Source organism: Triturus cristatus, chromosome 2_1 (genome assembly GCF_964204655.1).
Source record: "Triturus cristatus chromosome 2_1, aTriCri1.1, whole genome shotgun sequence".
NCBI lineage: Eukaryota > Metazoa > Chordata > Amphibia > Caudata > Salamandridae > Triturus > Triturus cristatus.
The window spans coordinates 508,438,755-508,452,149 of record NC_140581.1 but is presented as its reverse complement, the minus strand read 5'-3'; the positions used below and the strand labels follow the sequence as shown (position 1 = coordinate 508,452,149).

The window sequence follows — 13,395 nt, the reverse complement described above, 5'->3', positions numbered from 1 at the left end:
CATGTCGGCGGCATCTCTGGCGAGCCTACGCGCATGTTTTAAGGGGCTGGACTGTGACTGTGTTTTTTGCCAGTGAGTGGGGCACTTTTCTTCACTATTATGTGCACTCTTAGTGTTGCGTGTGACACATGGCAGTTGAACTGTTGCCTTTCAAACACGAGCCACGCGCATACATCAACGCGTGCAGTCTTACCTCTGTCATGCCTCCAACTTCTAGGACGTTCGCATCTCCTTCAAGCTGCTGACTGTGGAGTAAGCTTTGGCGCACGCTCTTGCCGCTAGCCATCCTGCGCGACGTCTAGAGGCGTGCCGCCATCTTGTGTTTGGCTTTTTGGCATTTTATTTTTTGAAGGACTGTCTCGCTGGAAATGATAGCGGAGGGCCGCGAGACCGCGTCGTCTCTAAGAAGTCAGTCAGAGCGCGATTCTCCACGAAGGTCGTCTTAGCATACACATGGAGAGGTGCGCCTTCTTCTGGGGACAGAGCCAGGGAGCTCAGAAGACCTGGGGTGAGAAGCGTTTGTCAAGCCAAGCGATGACTTTATTTTTCCTGAGGTGCTCGGTCTTGCTGATGTCCACTATGCTCCTGACAAAGTCCACGTGGAGTTGCCTGTCCAAGCAAGAGCAAGACCAATTTTGGTTTTTTGTTTGGAGCTATGGTGGTTTTGCGGACAGCAGGTCAGACAATGCATGGACCCGCAGCTGTTATAGTTTATCCTGGCACTCCTGGTTTCGTGGGCACTGCGCAGACAATAGTATGAAATATGCATTGGTGGGTGGAGGTTTTATGTTAGCGCAGCATGTACCCTTTTCTTTGGGGAGGTTGGGGGTGTGTCTACTCCTGTGTCGCGTGCTATTAGAAGGTGGGTGTCCTCATTTAGTTGCCATACATAGACTGTACCCATTTCTTTGGGGAGGTTGTGGGGGTAGTCAATGCCTTTAATTTCGTAGTCTCTGTACATAGCGTGTACCTATTTCTTTGGGGAGGTTGTGGGGGTAGTCAATGCCTTTAATTTCATAGTCTCTGTACATAGTGTACCTATTCCTTTGGGGAGGTTGTGGGGGTAGTCAATGCCTTTAATTTCGTAGTCGCTGTTCATAGAGTGTACCCATTTCTTTGGGGAGGTTGTGGGGGTAGTCAATGCCTTTAATTTCGTAGTCTCTGTACGTAGAGTGTATCCATTTCTTTGGGGAGGTTGTGGGGGTAGTCAATGCCTTTAATTCCTTAGTTTTCATACATGGAGTGTACCCATTTCTTTGGGGAGGTTGCGGGGGTAGTCAATGCCTCTAATTTAGTTTTCAGTTTTCCAGGGTTGGTATCCTGTGGTGTACCCTACTTAGGGGAGGTGATGTTGTTTTCTAGGGTGCGTGTACCCTTTGGTGTACCCTATCTAGGGGAGGTTGTTTATTTTCATGGGTTAGTACCCTGTCGTGTTCCTTGGTGAAGTTTTTTTTGGTTGGTTCCTAACGTTATCTTGGGTCTTCCTTTCATGTGGACACTATGCTCCGGTCGAAGTCTACCTGCGTGGAATTCGTGGCCAAGGGTTTCACGCTTGTACACCTTTGGGTGGGAAGCTTTTCTCCAGTGTTTAGACCTCTTTAAGTGTCAGCATGCCTTCTACCAAGGGATCTCGTGTTTCTTTACAGAGTGTTTCATCTCTGGAGTATCTTTGTTGTTGTGGGGGCACTCTTCTTGTTATCTAGATTGTATCTAACCCCTATTGTACCTCTCTATTGGGGATGTTATTTTCTCCCAAGGGTTAGTGTTTGCACCTACCTTTGTTTAACAGGGTGTCTACTCTGTGGTGTACCCGCTTAGGGGGAGGTTGGGTTGGTGACCACTTTGCTTTGTTTTCTCTGAGGGAGGGGGATGGGGCGTGTAGTGGTGTTACTTGCAATTTTAATGTTTCTCTTACAGTGAAATTCTTGATACCTCATGTAATACACCTTTGGTTATGTCATTGTTGCACTTTCGTGTTAATGATATATTGGAGGTATCTTACTTGTCTTCATCTTTACTTCTGCTGTTGTTCCCTAAGGAAGGAGGATGTGTAGTAAATTACTTGTCTACTGTTCTCCACTGTACTGCTCTGCTAGAATGTTCCATGACCTCATATAATGCCTGTGTGCCTCTCTGGGTTAGAGTGTCAGTTGGTTAACTCAGGCTGAGCTGTAAGGAGCTTGCTCCTGGTGGGGCTATTTTTGTATCATCTATCTTCTCCTACCATCCTGACCACCTATGCTGGAACCAAGCTACTAATAAAGAAGTAACCTACATGTACAGATGGACTCTGTATCTTCATTTACAACAACTATACTACAATCTGATGATGAGGAAAGATCATCAACTTTATTAGGAACAATAACAAGTCTAAAAGGAAAAGAAGACAATGGCAGAGCAGGGCAAGGCCTGAGAACAAGACAAACATTAAAGAAGACAATTGTTAAATATCAGGATACCAACTGTCATTTTAGATAACCATGTTCTACAGAAAGGAATAATGTTTCATCTACAAGTAATCCAACAGTGTTGTAGTAGTAGATATTTATTTAGCACATATATCACCCTTAGGTCTCATAGCGCTTTGCCAACACAGGAAACTCAAGAGGGTAGAAAGCAGACATTAGAATAGCCATGTTTTAAGACCTTTCCGGAATTTTTTATGGTTGGTTTCTTGGCGAAGTCATAGCGGCAGGGAGTTCCATAGTTCCGGTGCAGTTTTAGAGAAGGACCTGTCTCCATTTTTTACAGTCCGAACTTTGGGGATTCTCAACAGGTCTTTGTTTGATGAACTAAGTGAGCGCCCTGACTGATATTTAACTAACTTTTTGCAAAATAGATCAGACCCTGGCTGTTCAGGGTTTTATGAGTCACGCAACATATTTTAAAAGAGACCCATTTCCTTATTGGCAACCAATGTAGGGTTTTAAGGCTAGGGGCAGATGGGGACCGGGAAGGCAGATTCAGGACCAATCTGGCTGCCGTGTTCTGCAGCACTTGTAGTTTCAACAGGAGTTTTTCATTTATGGATGCAAACAGCGCATTGCCATAATCTAGTCGGCATATGATTAGGCCCTGTACACGGGGCAACCTGGAACCAATGGGAATCCATTTAAAGACTTTCTTTAAGGAACGCATTATTCCGTAACTGGTATGGACCAAGGAGTTAACATGGTCTTTCATGGAGAGTTTATTATCCATGATAATACCCAGATTACGGACTGTTATTTTGGGCGGAGGGCATTGTCCCAGTGAAGCGGGCCACCAGGCCGTGGTCCAAGCATGTTGCGCATCTCCAATGAGCATGATTTCAGTTTTGCTGGTGTTCAGGAGTAGATGATTGGCTGACATCCATTCATTTATTGATAACATGCACGGTTTAAATCTGCATTTTGTGTCGCTTGGATCTGGGTCGAGAGTGATCAGCAGCTGTGTTTCGTCGGCGTAGGAGACCGTATCAAAACCATGATCTCTTATAATCTTTGCCAAAGGCGACACATAAAGGTTGAAAAGCGTGGGACTCTGAACATTAAGACTTAAAGTATTTTACAGTCAACAAACAGAATAAGAAGGATAAAGAGAAATGCTAATGAAATAGAAGAAATTTAAAACCAAAAGATTTTACTCACAAATACATAACAAACTTAAGATATTATGGAGTCATCAATTAAAAAAATAGTAAACTCAATTAAAATCAGAAAGGTATTCAACAGGAGTACTAGAGAACTGAGGCACTTAAAAATCACTAGCAGACTCACCCAACATTGAAATAAAAACTACCTGAAGAGGAAGGAGCCCTGGTGAGAACGGGTATGGTGGACTATTAAAGAGAGTTATGAGACAATTGTATGATTACCAAACTTATGTGAAACAGTCAAATTATCCTTAAGTACCATTTATGAAAGTGACCAAAATGTTCTTAATACACTTAACTGTTAGTACAGATTCCTTATAAGATCGTGAATTGCCTAGACAGGTGAGTGGCGAAGAGTGTAAGACGGGAAAGAAAAGTGGAAAAAATAATTCTGAGTGAAGAAAGGCAAAAAAAAAGGTAAAAATTAGTGTGTAATAAGCATGGCATGACAAGTGCAAGGAACCCATCTAGCTGAGTACATGTGGGAGGGAGCTTGAGGCTACGAGTAAGAATATTCATACAGAGACATTTAATCCATTTCACAAGTAGCAGAAATAAGATTTTATAAAGTGCTTTAGAAAAAAAAAACTTTTTTCATTCTTTTTATTTGAAGATTTACTGCTCGGGAAGTCCTTTCTAATTAGGCAATTTAATTTAAAGTACTCTTCCCAGCTGTAGTGCTTTCATTCCTGCATACTTTTTTTTTGAGTTTCCAGCAGGTAGAAAACAGGAATTAAATTAGGATAAATAGGATATAATGCATCTTGCTATAGCCGCTTGCTCAAAAACAGCACAACAATACACAATTAACCGCTCCCCCTTTTCTATGAGGGGAAAGGGAAAAATAAAAGGCAATACAATCATTAATTTTATTTGCAATAAAATATCAGCTTAATTTTGCCCGTTATTTCATGGGCATACCATTTAGAAAATCCTAATTAATCCGAATTATTACTCTAACGGAAGTTAAAAGAAGACATGAAAAACATTAGACGAGAATCTCTCCTTCTCTTCCCCTTACTTCCCCCCTCTCTCCTCCTTCCTTTTGGATTATCCTGAAGTTATATGACCTCAATCTACTAGCAGTTGACCTGGAGTACTAACCCATTCTACCTTCCCCTTCCCATATTTTCTGGAATTTAAAAGCCGCCCTAATTCGCAAGGCATAGAGTTCTCCCCTTGATTTCATCTGGTGAATTTTAGCTATCCCCTATTCATACGAAGGGGCTTGTCTCAATTTCCATTTCTGAAGGATTAATGATTTGGCCACTAGGGTCGATATAAAGTAGAATTGTTTCTAATGAATCGTCAAATTCCCAGAGTTACATATCCCAAAGAGAGCCCCCACTGGTCCTGGTATTATCATGGTTAGAAGCTTCACTGCTATCCATTGAAACACTTTACTCCAAAAAGTAAATAAGACTGGACACGTAAAAATGAAATGTAACAATTCCCCCTTATCCGCCTCACATCTAAAGCATAGTTGCGATGAGGTTGGAAACATCCTTTGGAGTTTTGCTTGTGTATAATATGATAGCCATTATGAAAAAATACACCATCCTCTTAAAATGGGCACCCCTAATGGCCTTATGAGCCCATATATTATATGTATTCCAAATAGAAGGTTCTATATTGCAGCCCGTAGTCGACGCAATTTTTGCTAGGGCAGCTGAGACCACCTTGGGATACAGTTGTTTCAACAGGGTATTGTACCATTTGCCAACTACCACTTGTCCCAAAACATAAAATTCATGGCTTAATGCCGAGGTTGGAGAGTCCCCTGGAAGTTTTGTGTCATTAATTAAATGCTTAATTTGAAAATATGATAAGAACAACCCCTCAGAAATAGCTGAATTACCCTCTAAAAGCTGCCTCCAAGGCCTCATGGCTCCAGCTAATAAAAAGTCCTCATGCCTACAAATCCCTGCTTTCTCCAACTTCTGAATGCACCCTCTTCCTAACAGAAGACCTAGTAAATCATAGTCTTTCAATAAGATGTGGGTGAAATTCAGGGAAATCGTAGACTTCCTTCAGTTGATTAAATCCCGATGGGCTACTACCACAAGGAATTTATACCTACACCATTATCGGAGCTTGGGAACTTTAAGCCTTTCGCTGCTAGGCCTCCCCCCCCTCCCCCCCCCCCTCCCCCCCCCCCACCCCCGCCCCTGTAATAAGCCTTTTTTGGGGCTACTTAGGGTAGTTCGTGCTTCGGCCCCTGTAACTTTTTGTCTACATAAGTTATCTATGCCAATTTTGCATCTTTTTTGCCAGCATCCTGAGGATTTTAAAGGTACCCAGGGTTTGTGGATTATCCTTGAGGGGACCCAGAAATGAGCTAAAATACAGCAACATTTTGTTTTTTGGGGAAAAATGGGAAAAAGTGCTGCAGGAAAAGCATCTGTTTTTCTCCCTGCAAATGGTATCAACAAAGGGTTGGTGGTGCTGAAATCGCCATCTTCTATTTTTACTATTTTTTGTGTTTTCAACGTCCTTCCAGTTAGTGGTAGAAATAGGTGCCAAAACAATAATGGATCATAGAAAGCTATACATTTCAGAAAAGTAGAAAAATTCTGAATTTAGGGGTTATTTGTAAAGATCCTTCAAGGTTTTCCTATAGAAACTAACAGTTGAAATAAAACAATATTGATATGGAGTTGAAAAATACCAGCCGCTGGGGTCAACGTTTTCACCTGTAACTTCTTCCAAATATGTCAGATTCTTGAAAGAAATACCATTATGTCCGCTGGACCCTTCTGGTAGTGGTGATATATAGGAATTGTGGGTTCATCAAGAACCCGAGGCACCCAGAGCCAATAACTGAGCTGCGCCTTGCAATGGGTTTTCATTGTGTAAAGGGTATTTAGCAATTCATTTGGTAAAATATAAAGAGTGAAAATAGGTATCAAAGTAACCTATGTATTTCTGAAATGGGACCACAATATAGAGTTTAACACTCGTTCTACCATTCCATATTCCCCTGTCTCCCGATAAAAATGGTACCTCACTTGTGTGGGTAGGCTTAGTGCCTATAACAGGAAACGGCCCTAAACGCAACGTGGGAACATCACATTTTTCCAGTGAAAACTGACCTTTTTTTCGCAATGAACCTAGCTATGGATTTTGGACCCTCACTCAGCTGGCACCTAGGGAAACCTAGCAAACCTGAACATTTTTGAAAACTAGACACCCAGGGGACTCCAGGATGGGGTGACTTGTATGGATCTCATCAGGTTCTGTTACCCAGAATCCCTTGCAAGCCTCAAACCTTGTAAAAAATAATAAAAAAAAAACATTTTCCTCACTTTTCTGTGATGGAAAGTTCTGGAATCTGCATGGAGCCACAAACTTTCACCCACCCAGCATTCCCCCAAGTCTCCCGATAAAAATGGTTACTCACTTGTATGGTAGGGCGTAGTGCCCGCGACAGGAAATGGCTCAAAGCATGCTGTTTTTAAAATTATTTTTATTGATGACACAGTCACATAGAACACACATTATACAGACATTAGCCACTAGGAGTGCATCAACTCTGTTAATTATCCCATGGATTCCAAATAGCCCGGCAGTATCATGACAGTAGTACATTCCAGAAGTTTTCTCTTATTCTACTCTGGATCCCTTTTGTTGCTCTGCTGTGGGGGTTCGCATATACCTCCCCTGTAATTGTTCCACTTATCCCATATCTGTGACTATTTGCGGGGACACCCTCATGACTCATACACTGTCATCTCTGTCAAAATGCATCAATCCATATCTCTCTCCCACGCCGCCAGAGACAGTGGCTCTTGCGCTCTCCACAATTGTGCTAGGTTCCATTTTGCGATTATCATACATAAGGTCACCCATATCCTCTCTTTGGTGTTCAGGTCCGTGGGGCCCCATATATTCAGGGGACAATGTTTTATGCTATAGTCCATCTCACATCCCATTACCTCCATCATACATTTCGTAACCTCGGACCAATACACCTGTATATGCGCGCACTCCCAGAGTATATGTATGAAAGTTCCCTCCTGTCCACACCTTCTCATAAATTCTGGTTGCAATCTATAGCCCATCTTTACCATTGCAGGGCCAGCAAAATAGATTCTGTGGAGCACCTTCAGTTGTATCAATCTAAAACTAGATGAAATAGCTACCTTCGTGGGGGAAGCCAGCGCTCCGAGCCATTCCCCGTCCTCCAACCCCGCCACATTGTGCTCCCATTTTGATCGAAGCTGGAGGAGGGGGTCAGACAGATTATTAATGAGTTTCCTCAAGTCAAGTTTATTGATTTCTCCGGCATGTACCCATCTAGGAGTCTATCTTCTAGTGGGGCGGATTCCGGGGGTGTCTCCCCCTTAACGATCACAGCCTGTAGTGCATGTCTGATCTGTATGTATCTGAAGTATTCTGTGTTGGCAAGTTCGTACTCTTTTTGCAGTTGGTAAAAAGGGACTATTTATCCCGCCTTCCACAGATCCCCAACCTTAGAGATGCCAATCAAGTCCCATCGGTCAAAGCCCTTGGTTTTCCTGAGGTTGTAAAAGACCTCTGTATGCCAAAGTAGGGTAGCACGTGCTATTTTTCCTTCCCAAGCCATGCTTCTGCTAGCCATCCGCCATATCTGCACCGCATGCATTGTGGGGCCTGTCAGGTTCAGTTTAGTAGGATTAGTGTAGAACACTCTTGTAAAATTGCTCCCTGGGAGCAATCACCTGTCCATTTGAAAACCGGGGTCCCCGGGAGACTATAAATGCACTGATTTATTGCTATAAGCTGTGAAGCCCAATAGCATCTTTTGATATCAGGAAATGCGATTCTCCCATCATACCACCCGCGTGTGAGCTTCTGAATGGATATCCTGGGTGGCTTACCCTCCCATAGTAGCTCTCTCTTGGCTGTTCTATTGACTTAAAATTGTCTGCGCTGACTATGCGAGGCGAGTTTTGCAATACGTATAAGAAATGTGGCAAGGCCATCATTTTGAAGAACGCTGCACGCCCCAGCAAGGACAGGCAGGGGCAGAAGATTTTGTTCATAAAACTGGGCTGCATCTTTAGAGACGTAGATCCTCAGATACTTAAATCCTATCTTGGCTCCACTAATCTTGATACCAAGTGGCAATGTAGGTGTCTTGCCACATAGAACATAAATGACCGATTTGGACCAGAGAACTTCCCGAATGCTATAAATATATGCATTGCTCTATTTAGGGAGGTACTGGGCAATGCCAAATATAACAGTATGTCATCGGCATATAACGTAATACGATCCTCCAACAACTCAGACTATTTTAGTCCTCTAATAATAGGATCTTTTCTTATCCACATTGCTAACGGCTCCAGCATCAAGGCAAAGAGCATTGGAGAAAGGGGGCAGCCCTGCCTGGTTCCTCTTCCAAAAAGCCGGGTCCGAATCCCAATTACCTTAATAATGAGTACATGTAGGGCGATTCGATCGTGTCGAACGCCATGGCGGCATCGAGAGATATCACCACCGCATCTCCGCGTATTGTATGTACTCGATCCATCACTCCGTGGAGTCGCCGTAGGTTGAGAGAAGTATTTCTGGCTGGCATAAAGCCAAATTTATCTGGATGTACTAATTTGGATATATGACTTGTAAAAAGCAGGTGGCCAGTATTTTTGCTAGGATTTTGGCTTCCTAAAACGTACTGGTTATCGATTGCAAAACTATCTGGTTTTGCGAGGAAGTCACCTGTGTTTTCGGTCAGGGGCTCGGCGGCCATCTAGGGAAACCTATCAAACCCAGACATTTCTGAAAACTAGACACCCAGGGATGTGTGGCTTGCATGGATCTCCCAGCATTTTCATACCCAGACCCCCTGCAAACCTCAAATTTAGCTAAAAAAAAAAAAAAAAAAATCACATTTTCATCACATTTCTGTGTGGGATCCCAGGATTGCAGACATCTAGGGAAACCTAAACAACCCAGATATTTCTGAAAGCTAGACACCAGTGGGAGTCCAGGGAGGTGTGGCTTGCATTGATCCCTCAACATTCTTTGAATTTCTGTGTGGGAAAGTTGTGGGATCACTGCATGGCACAAATTTCCTACCACTCAGCGTTCCCCTCAGTCTACTGATAAAAATGATACCATACTTGTGTGGAAGGGCCAAGTGCCTATGATATGGTAGGGGCAAAAACGTGTAGAGATTGATGGGTGCCAATAGTGGGTCCAAAAGGGCAGTTTGTTTATAAGTTTTTAGGCTGATGCTACTTTGGACACCCAAACAAGTGAGGTATCATTTTTCTCAGGAGACCAAGGGGACCGCTGGGTGGTAAGACATTTGTGTCTGTGCGGTGATCCTACAACTTACTCTCAAAGAAATGTGAGGAAAATGTGATTTTGTAAGTAAATTGGCGGTTTGTGGAGAATTCTGGGTAAGAAAACGCTGGGGGATCCATGCAAGCCACATCGCCAGCCATAAGTCAGTACACGCACACCACCATCCATGCCCACCACCAGCCAAGCACCATCAATGCACACCACCAGCCAAGCGCCACCCACGTACACCACCAGCTAAGCACCATCACTGCAGTCAGCCAAGCCCTATCCACACACACCGTCAGCCAAGCGCCACTCATGCACTCCGCCAGCCAAGTGCCATCCCTGCATACCGCCAGGCACACCATCAGCCAAGCGCCAGTCCACATACACCGCCAGCCAAGTGACACACCACCAGGATAGCTCCAATCTACACACACCGCCATCAAGCACGAGTCCACACACACCCTTCCCCAAGAGCAAGTCCACACACACCGCCAGAAAAATGCCAACCAAAGGTCAGTACACGCAGACCGTCAGCCAAACTCCAGTTCACACACACACACACACACAAACTTTTTGTAGTTTCTAATAGTTTTCTGCCCCCATGGGGGCTGTTGCCCCTATCAGCCTCCCCGGCAGAGCTGAAAGACTGTGGGGGGGGGGGGGCATTGGCATGCCTATTTTGGGCAGCCCCTACCCACATTAAAAGTACCTGGTGCCTAATTTACTCGGGGGGGGGGCAGATCGGGGGCTATTGCCCCCACCTGCCTCCATGGGGGGCAGAAAGACTGTGGGAATGGGGGGGGTGGGGGCATTGGCTCGCACATTTAGGCAGCCCTTACCCCTACAGTGCCTAGTGTGCTTTCTGCCCCCCTCAAATCCCCCAAGAGGCAGAAAGACTGTTTCCAAATATATATTTGGGTGGGTGCATGGTCTTGCCGTTTGTGGGCATCCCCCATCAATCTTTTATAAAAAGAAAATTCACTGTTATCTTGTTGACTTTCAGCCCCCTGTGGGGCAGATCGGGGGTAATAACTCATTTGCCCCCTGGGGGGGCAGAAAGTATGTGGAAATTGTTTGGCGGGGTGGGGGCATTGGCATGCCTATTGAGGGCAGCCCCCACCCGTGAATACAATAAAAAAAATCCCTGGTATCCAGTCGGCTTTGAATTTACACAAATTATTTTGGGGTGAGCAAAGGCCTTTGCCCAAGGGGCCACCCCCCCCCCCCCCTTCCCTGGTGTCTACTGGTGGATCACTGCTTGGGGATCTCCCTCCTGAGGCAATACCCAAGCAGGGATCCACTAGAGAGGGGCACCATTGCAAATGGGAGATTATCCTCTTTCCAATTATACCTCTCCTATCTGCCTTGGTGCTCAGGGGGCCGAGATAACTGAAACAAGCCGATTCACTTTCACTGAAATGACGTGCGCGCTGATTGTCATTTCATTGAAAATAACTGAGTAGCCTCGGGAGCTGGGGAAGCTCTTCGGGGGAAAGAATTCCCTCTGGTGCTCGCACCAGAAGGATTTCCTGTGCCATGTGTGTGGATAGCCGGGAGCCATCCTACACACATAAGCACTTTTGTATCGGACAGCTCATGGCCATCCGACGCATAGAAGGGGTTAAGCAAGGGGAAAAGCTTGATATTTGCTTCTTTTAACATAAGGTTAAGATAGAATTTATTTTGGGGATTTTGAGAGGTTACTGCCCTCGCACACCAATCTGAAAAAAAGCTTGGAAATACTTCTTGAAACGTGGAGTTGCTAGGCCACCATCTTTGATTGGTAATTGGAGGGTTTCTAACTTGGTCTGAGGTTTTTGCATGGCCATATAAAATTCTGCAGCATCTAGTGAATTTCTAAAAAGACATTCTGGGGAACCTTTATAATATTAGAGAAAATGAAAAGAAAAAGAGGTAAACTCATCATTTTAATTAAAGCTATTTGCCCAATGATTGTAATAGGATATAGCTGCCATTGCGATAGTAGTATCTGAGCTTTTGCCAGTATCGGCAAATAGTTGAGTGGATAGAGATCATTAAAATCGTGTGAGATAAAAATACCTAGGTATCTGATAGGACGCACAACTTGCACCTGGTGTTGCCTTTCATTAGGTAATACGGAGACAGAGGCGTTAAATAGCAAGATTTCAGATTTTAACTGGTTTATTCTATACCACCCCAGCTTGGAAAAGGCTTGAATTCTATCGAAGTCCTGCATAAGATGGGCATGAGTAGCATGATTGGGCGCTACCTGCAGTTCCCGCTCCATTTCCCTTTTCAGCTTAAGAACTTGGTCTCTCCCCATATAAAGACTTTACATACCTCCCAGACCACAAAGGAGGGAGCCAACCCTATATTCCTCTCAAAAAATTGTGCGAGATTTGAATTGATGACTGCAACCCAGTTAATAATGATCAAGAGACCACCTTGGTCTTTCTGGTTGCTCAAATTTAATGTTCAGTTCAATAAATGGGACTGAATGGTCTGAAAGGGGATTGGACCATATACCACACTTCTTCCTGCTCCACTGAAATGAGACCAAAAATAAATCAATCCTGGAGGCCAATATTATAAATTTTAGAGAAACAGGTGAACTCTTGGGAGTCAGGATTATCCAGATGCCATGGATCAACTAAAGCTATGTCTTTGGTCAATTTGAGTAGAAATCTTGATGCCTTTGGTTTGTTCTGAGTCTTATTATTTACAGGATGAGTCCAATCCAAACTCCTGCAAAATGTTAAAATCACCCCCTATGAGAAGCAGGCCCGAACAGACCAGCAATGCTTCATATAACTCTTTTGATGCTGTAATATTTTCTTCAATAGGGCCATATAAGCTTGCTACAGAAATACACTGCGTTCTAATACTATTTTGAGAATAATCCATCTAAAGTTCAGAGCTCTAAAAACCTCTAAAATGCTTCCTTTGAATATTTGCGCTGATAAAATCACTACCCCTTTAAAAGTTGCTCCAGCCGAGGCATAAAATGCTTGAGAAATACCTTTCGGCATTTTGGGCGACTTACATTGGGCTTTAAGATGCATCTCCTGTAAAAGAATAATCTGGACTTAGGCTGCCAAGAGCCATTCTATAGTAGATTTTAATTTAAACTGCTTGCTAGCACCATTAGTGTTACATGATGCAATTTTAATGACTTTAACCCACTCCCAAGGCCCCACCCATCATAGGTCCCCCCCCCAACCCCTGGAGCTATCCTCCTCCATCCCTTCCTCCGTCTTCCCTTGCCTACCTGAGTGCTTTGACATGGCACTCTGAACCCTCCACCAGAAAGGACCCACCCAGAATGGTTGCTGTGTAACCGCCCCTTTAGCAATGTCGCCTATAGAGCTAATACAATATCATGTTCTATTATATAGATAAAGCAGTTTTCATACAGCTACTATTCATTCGGACACAACCTGCACCTGCAAGTATCCCCCCACTCTATTGATTGCTATAGAATTGATCTATATATTGATACT

At 43.9% G+C, this 13,395-nt stretch overlaps 1 protein-coding gene across 3 annotated transcripts in view; it reads right to left on the bottom strand.

Annotated features, from left to right (window-relative positions):
• MSH3 (mutS homolog 3) overlaps positions 1-13,395 on the bottom strand; it is a 2,607,526-nt gene that overhangs the window by 2,247,298 nt on the left and 346,833 nt on the right. The window lies entirely within an intron of this gene.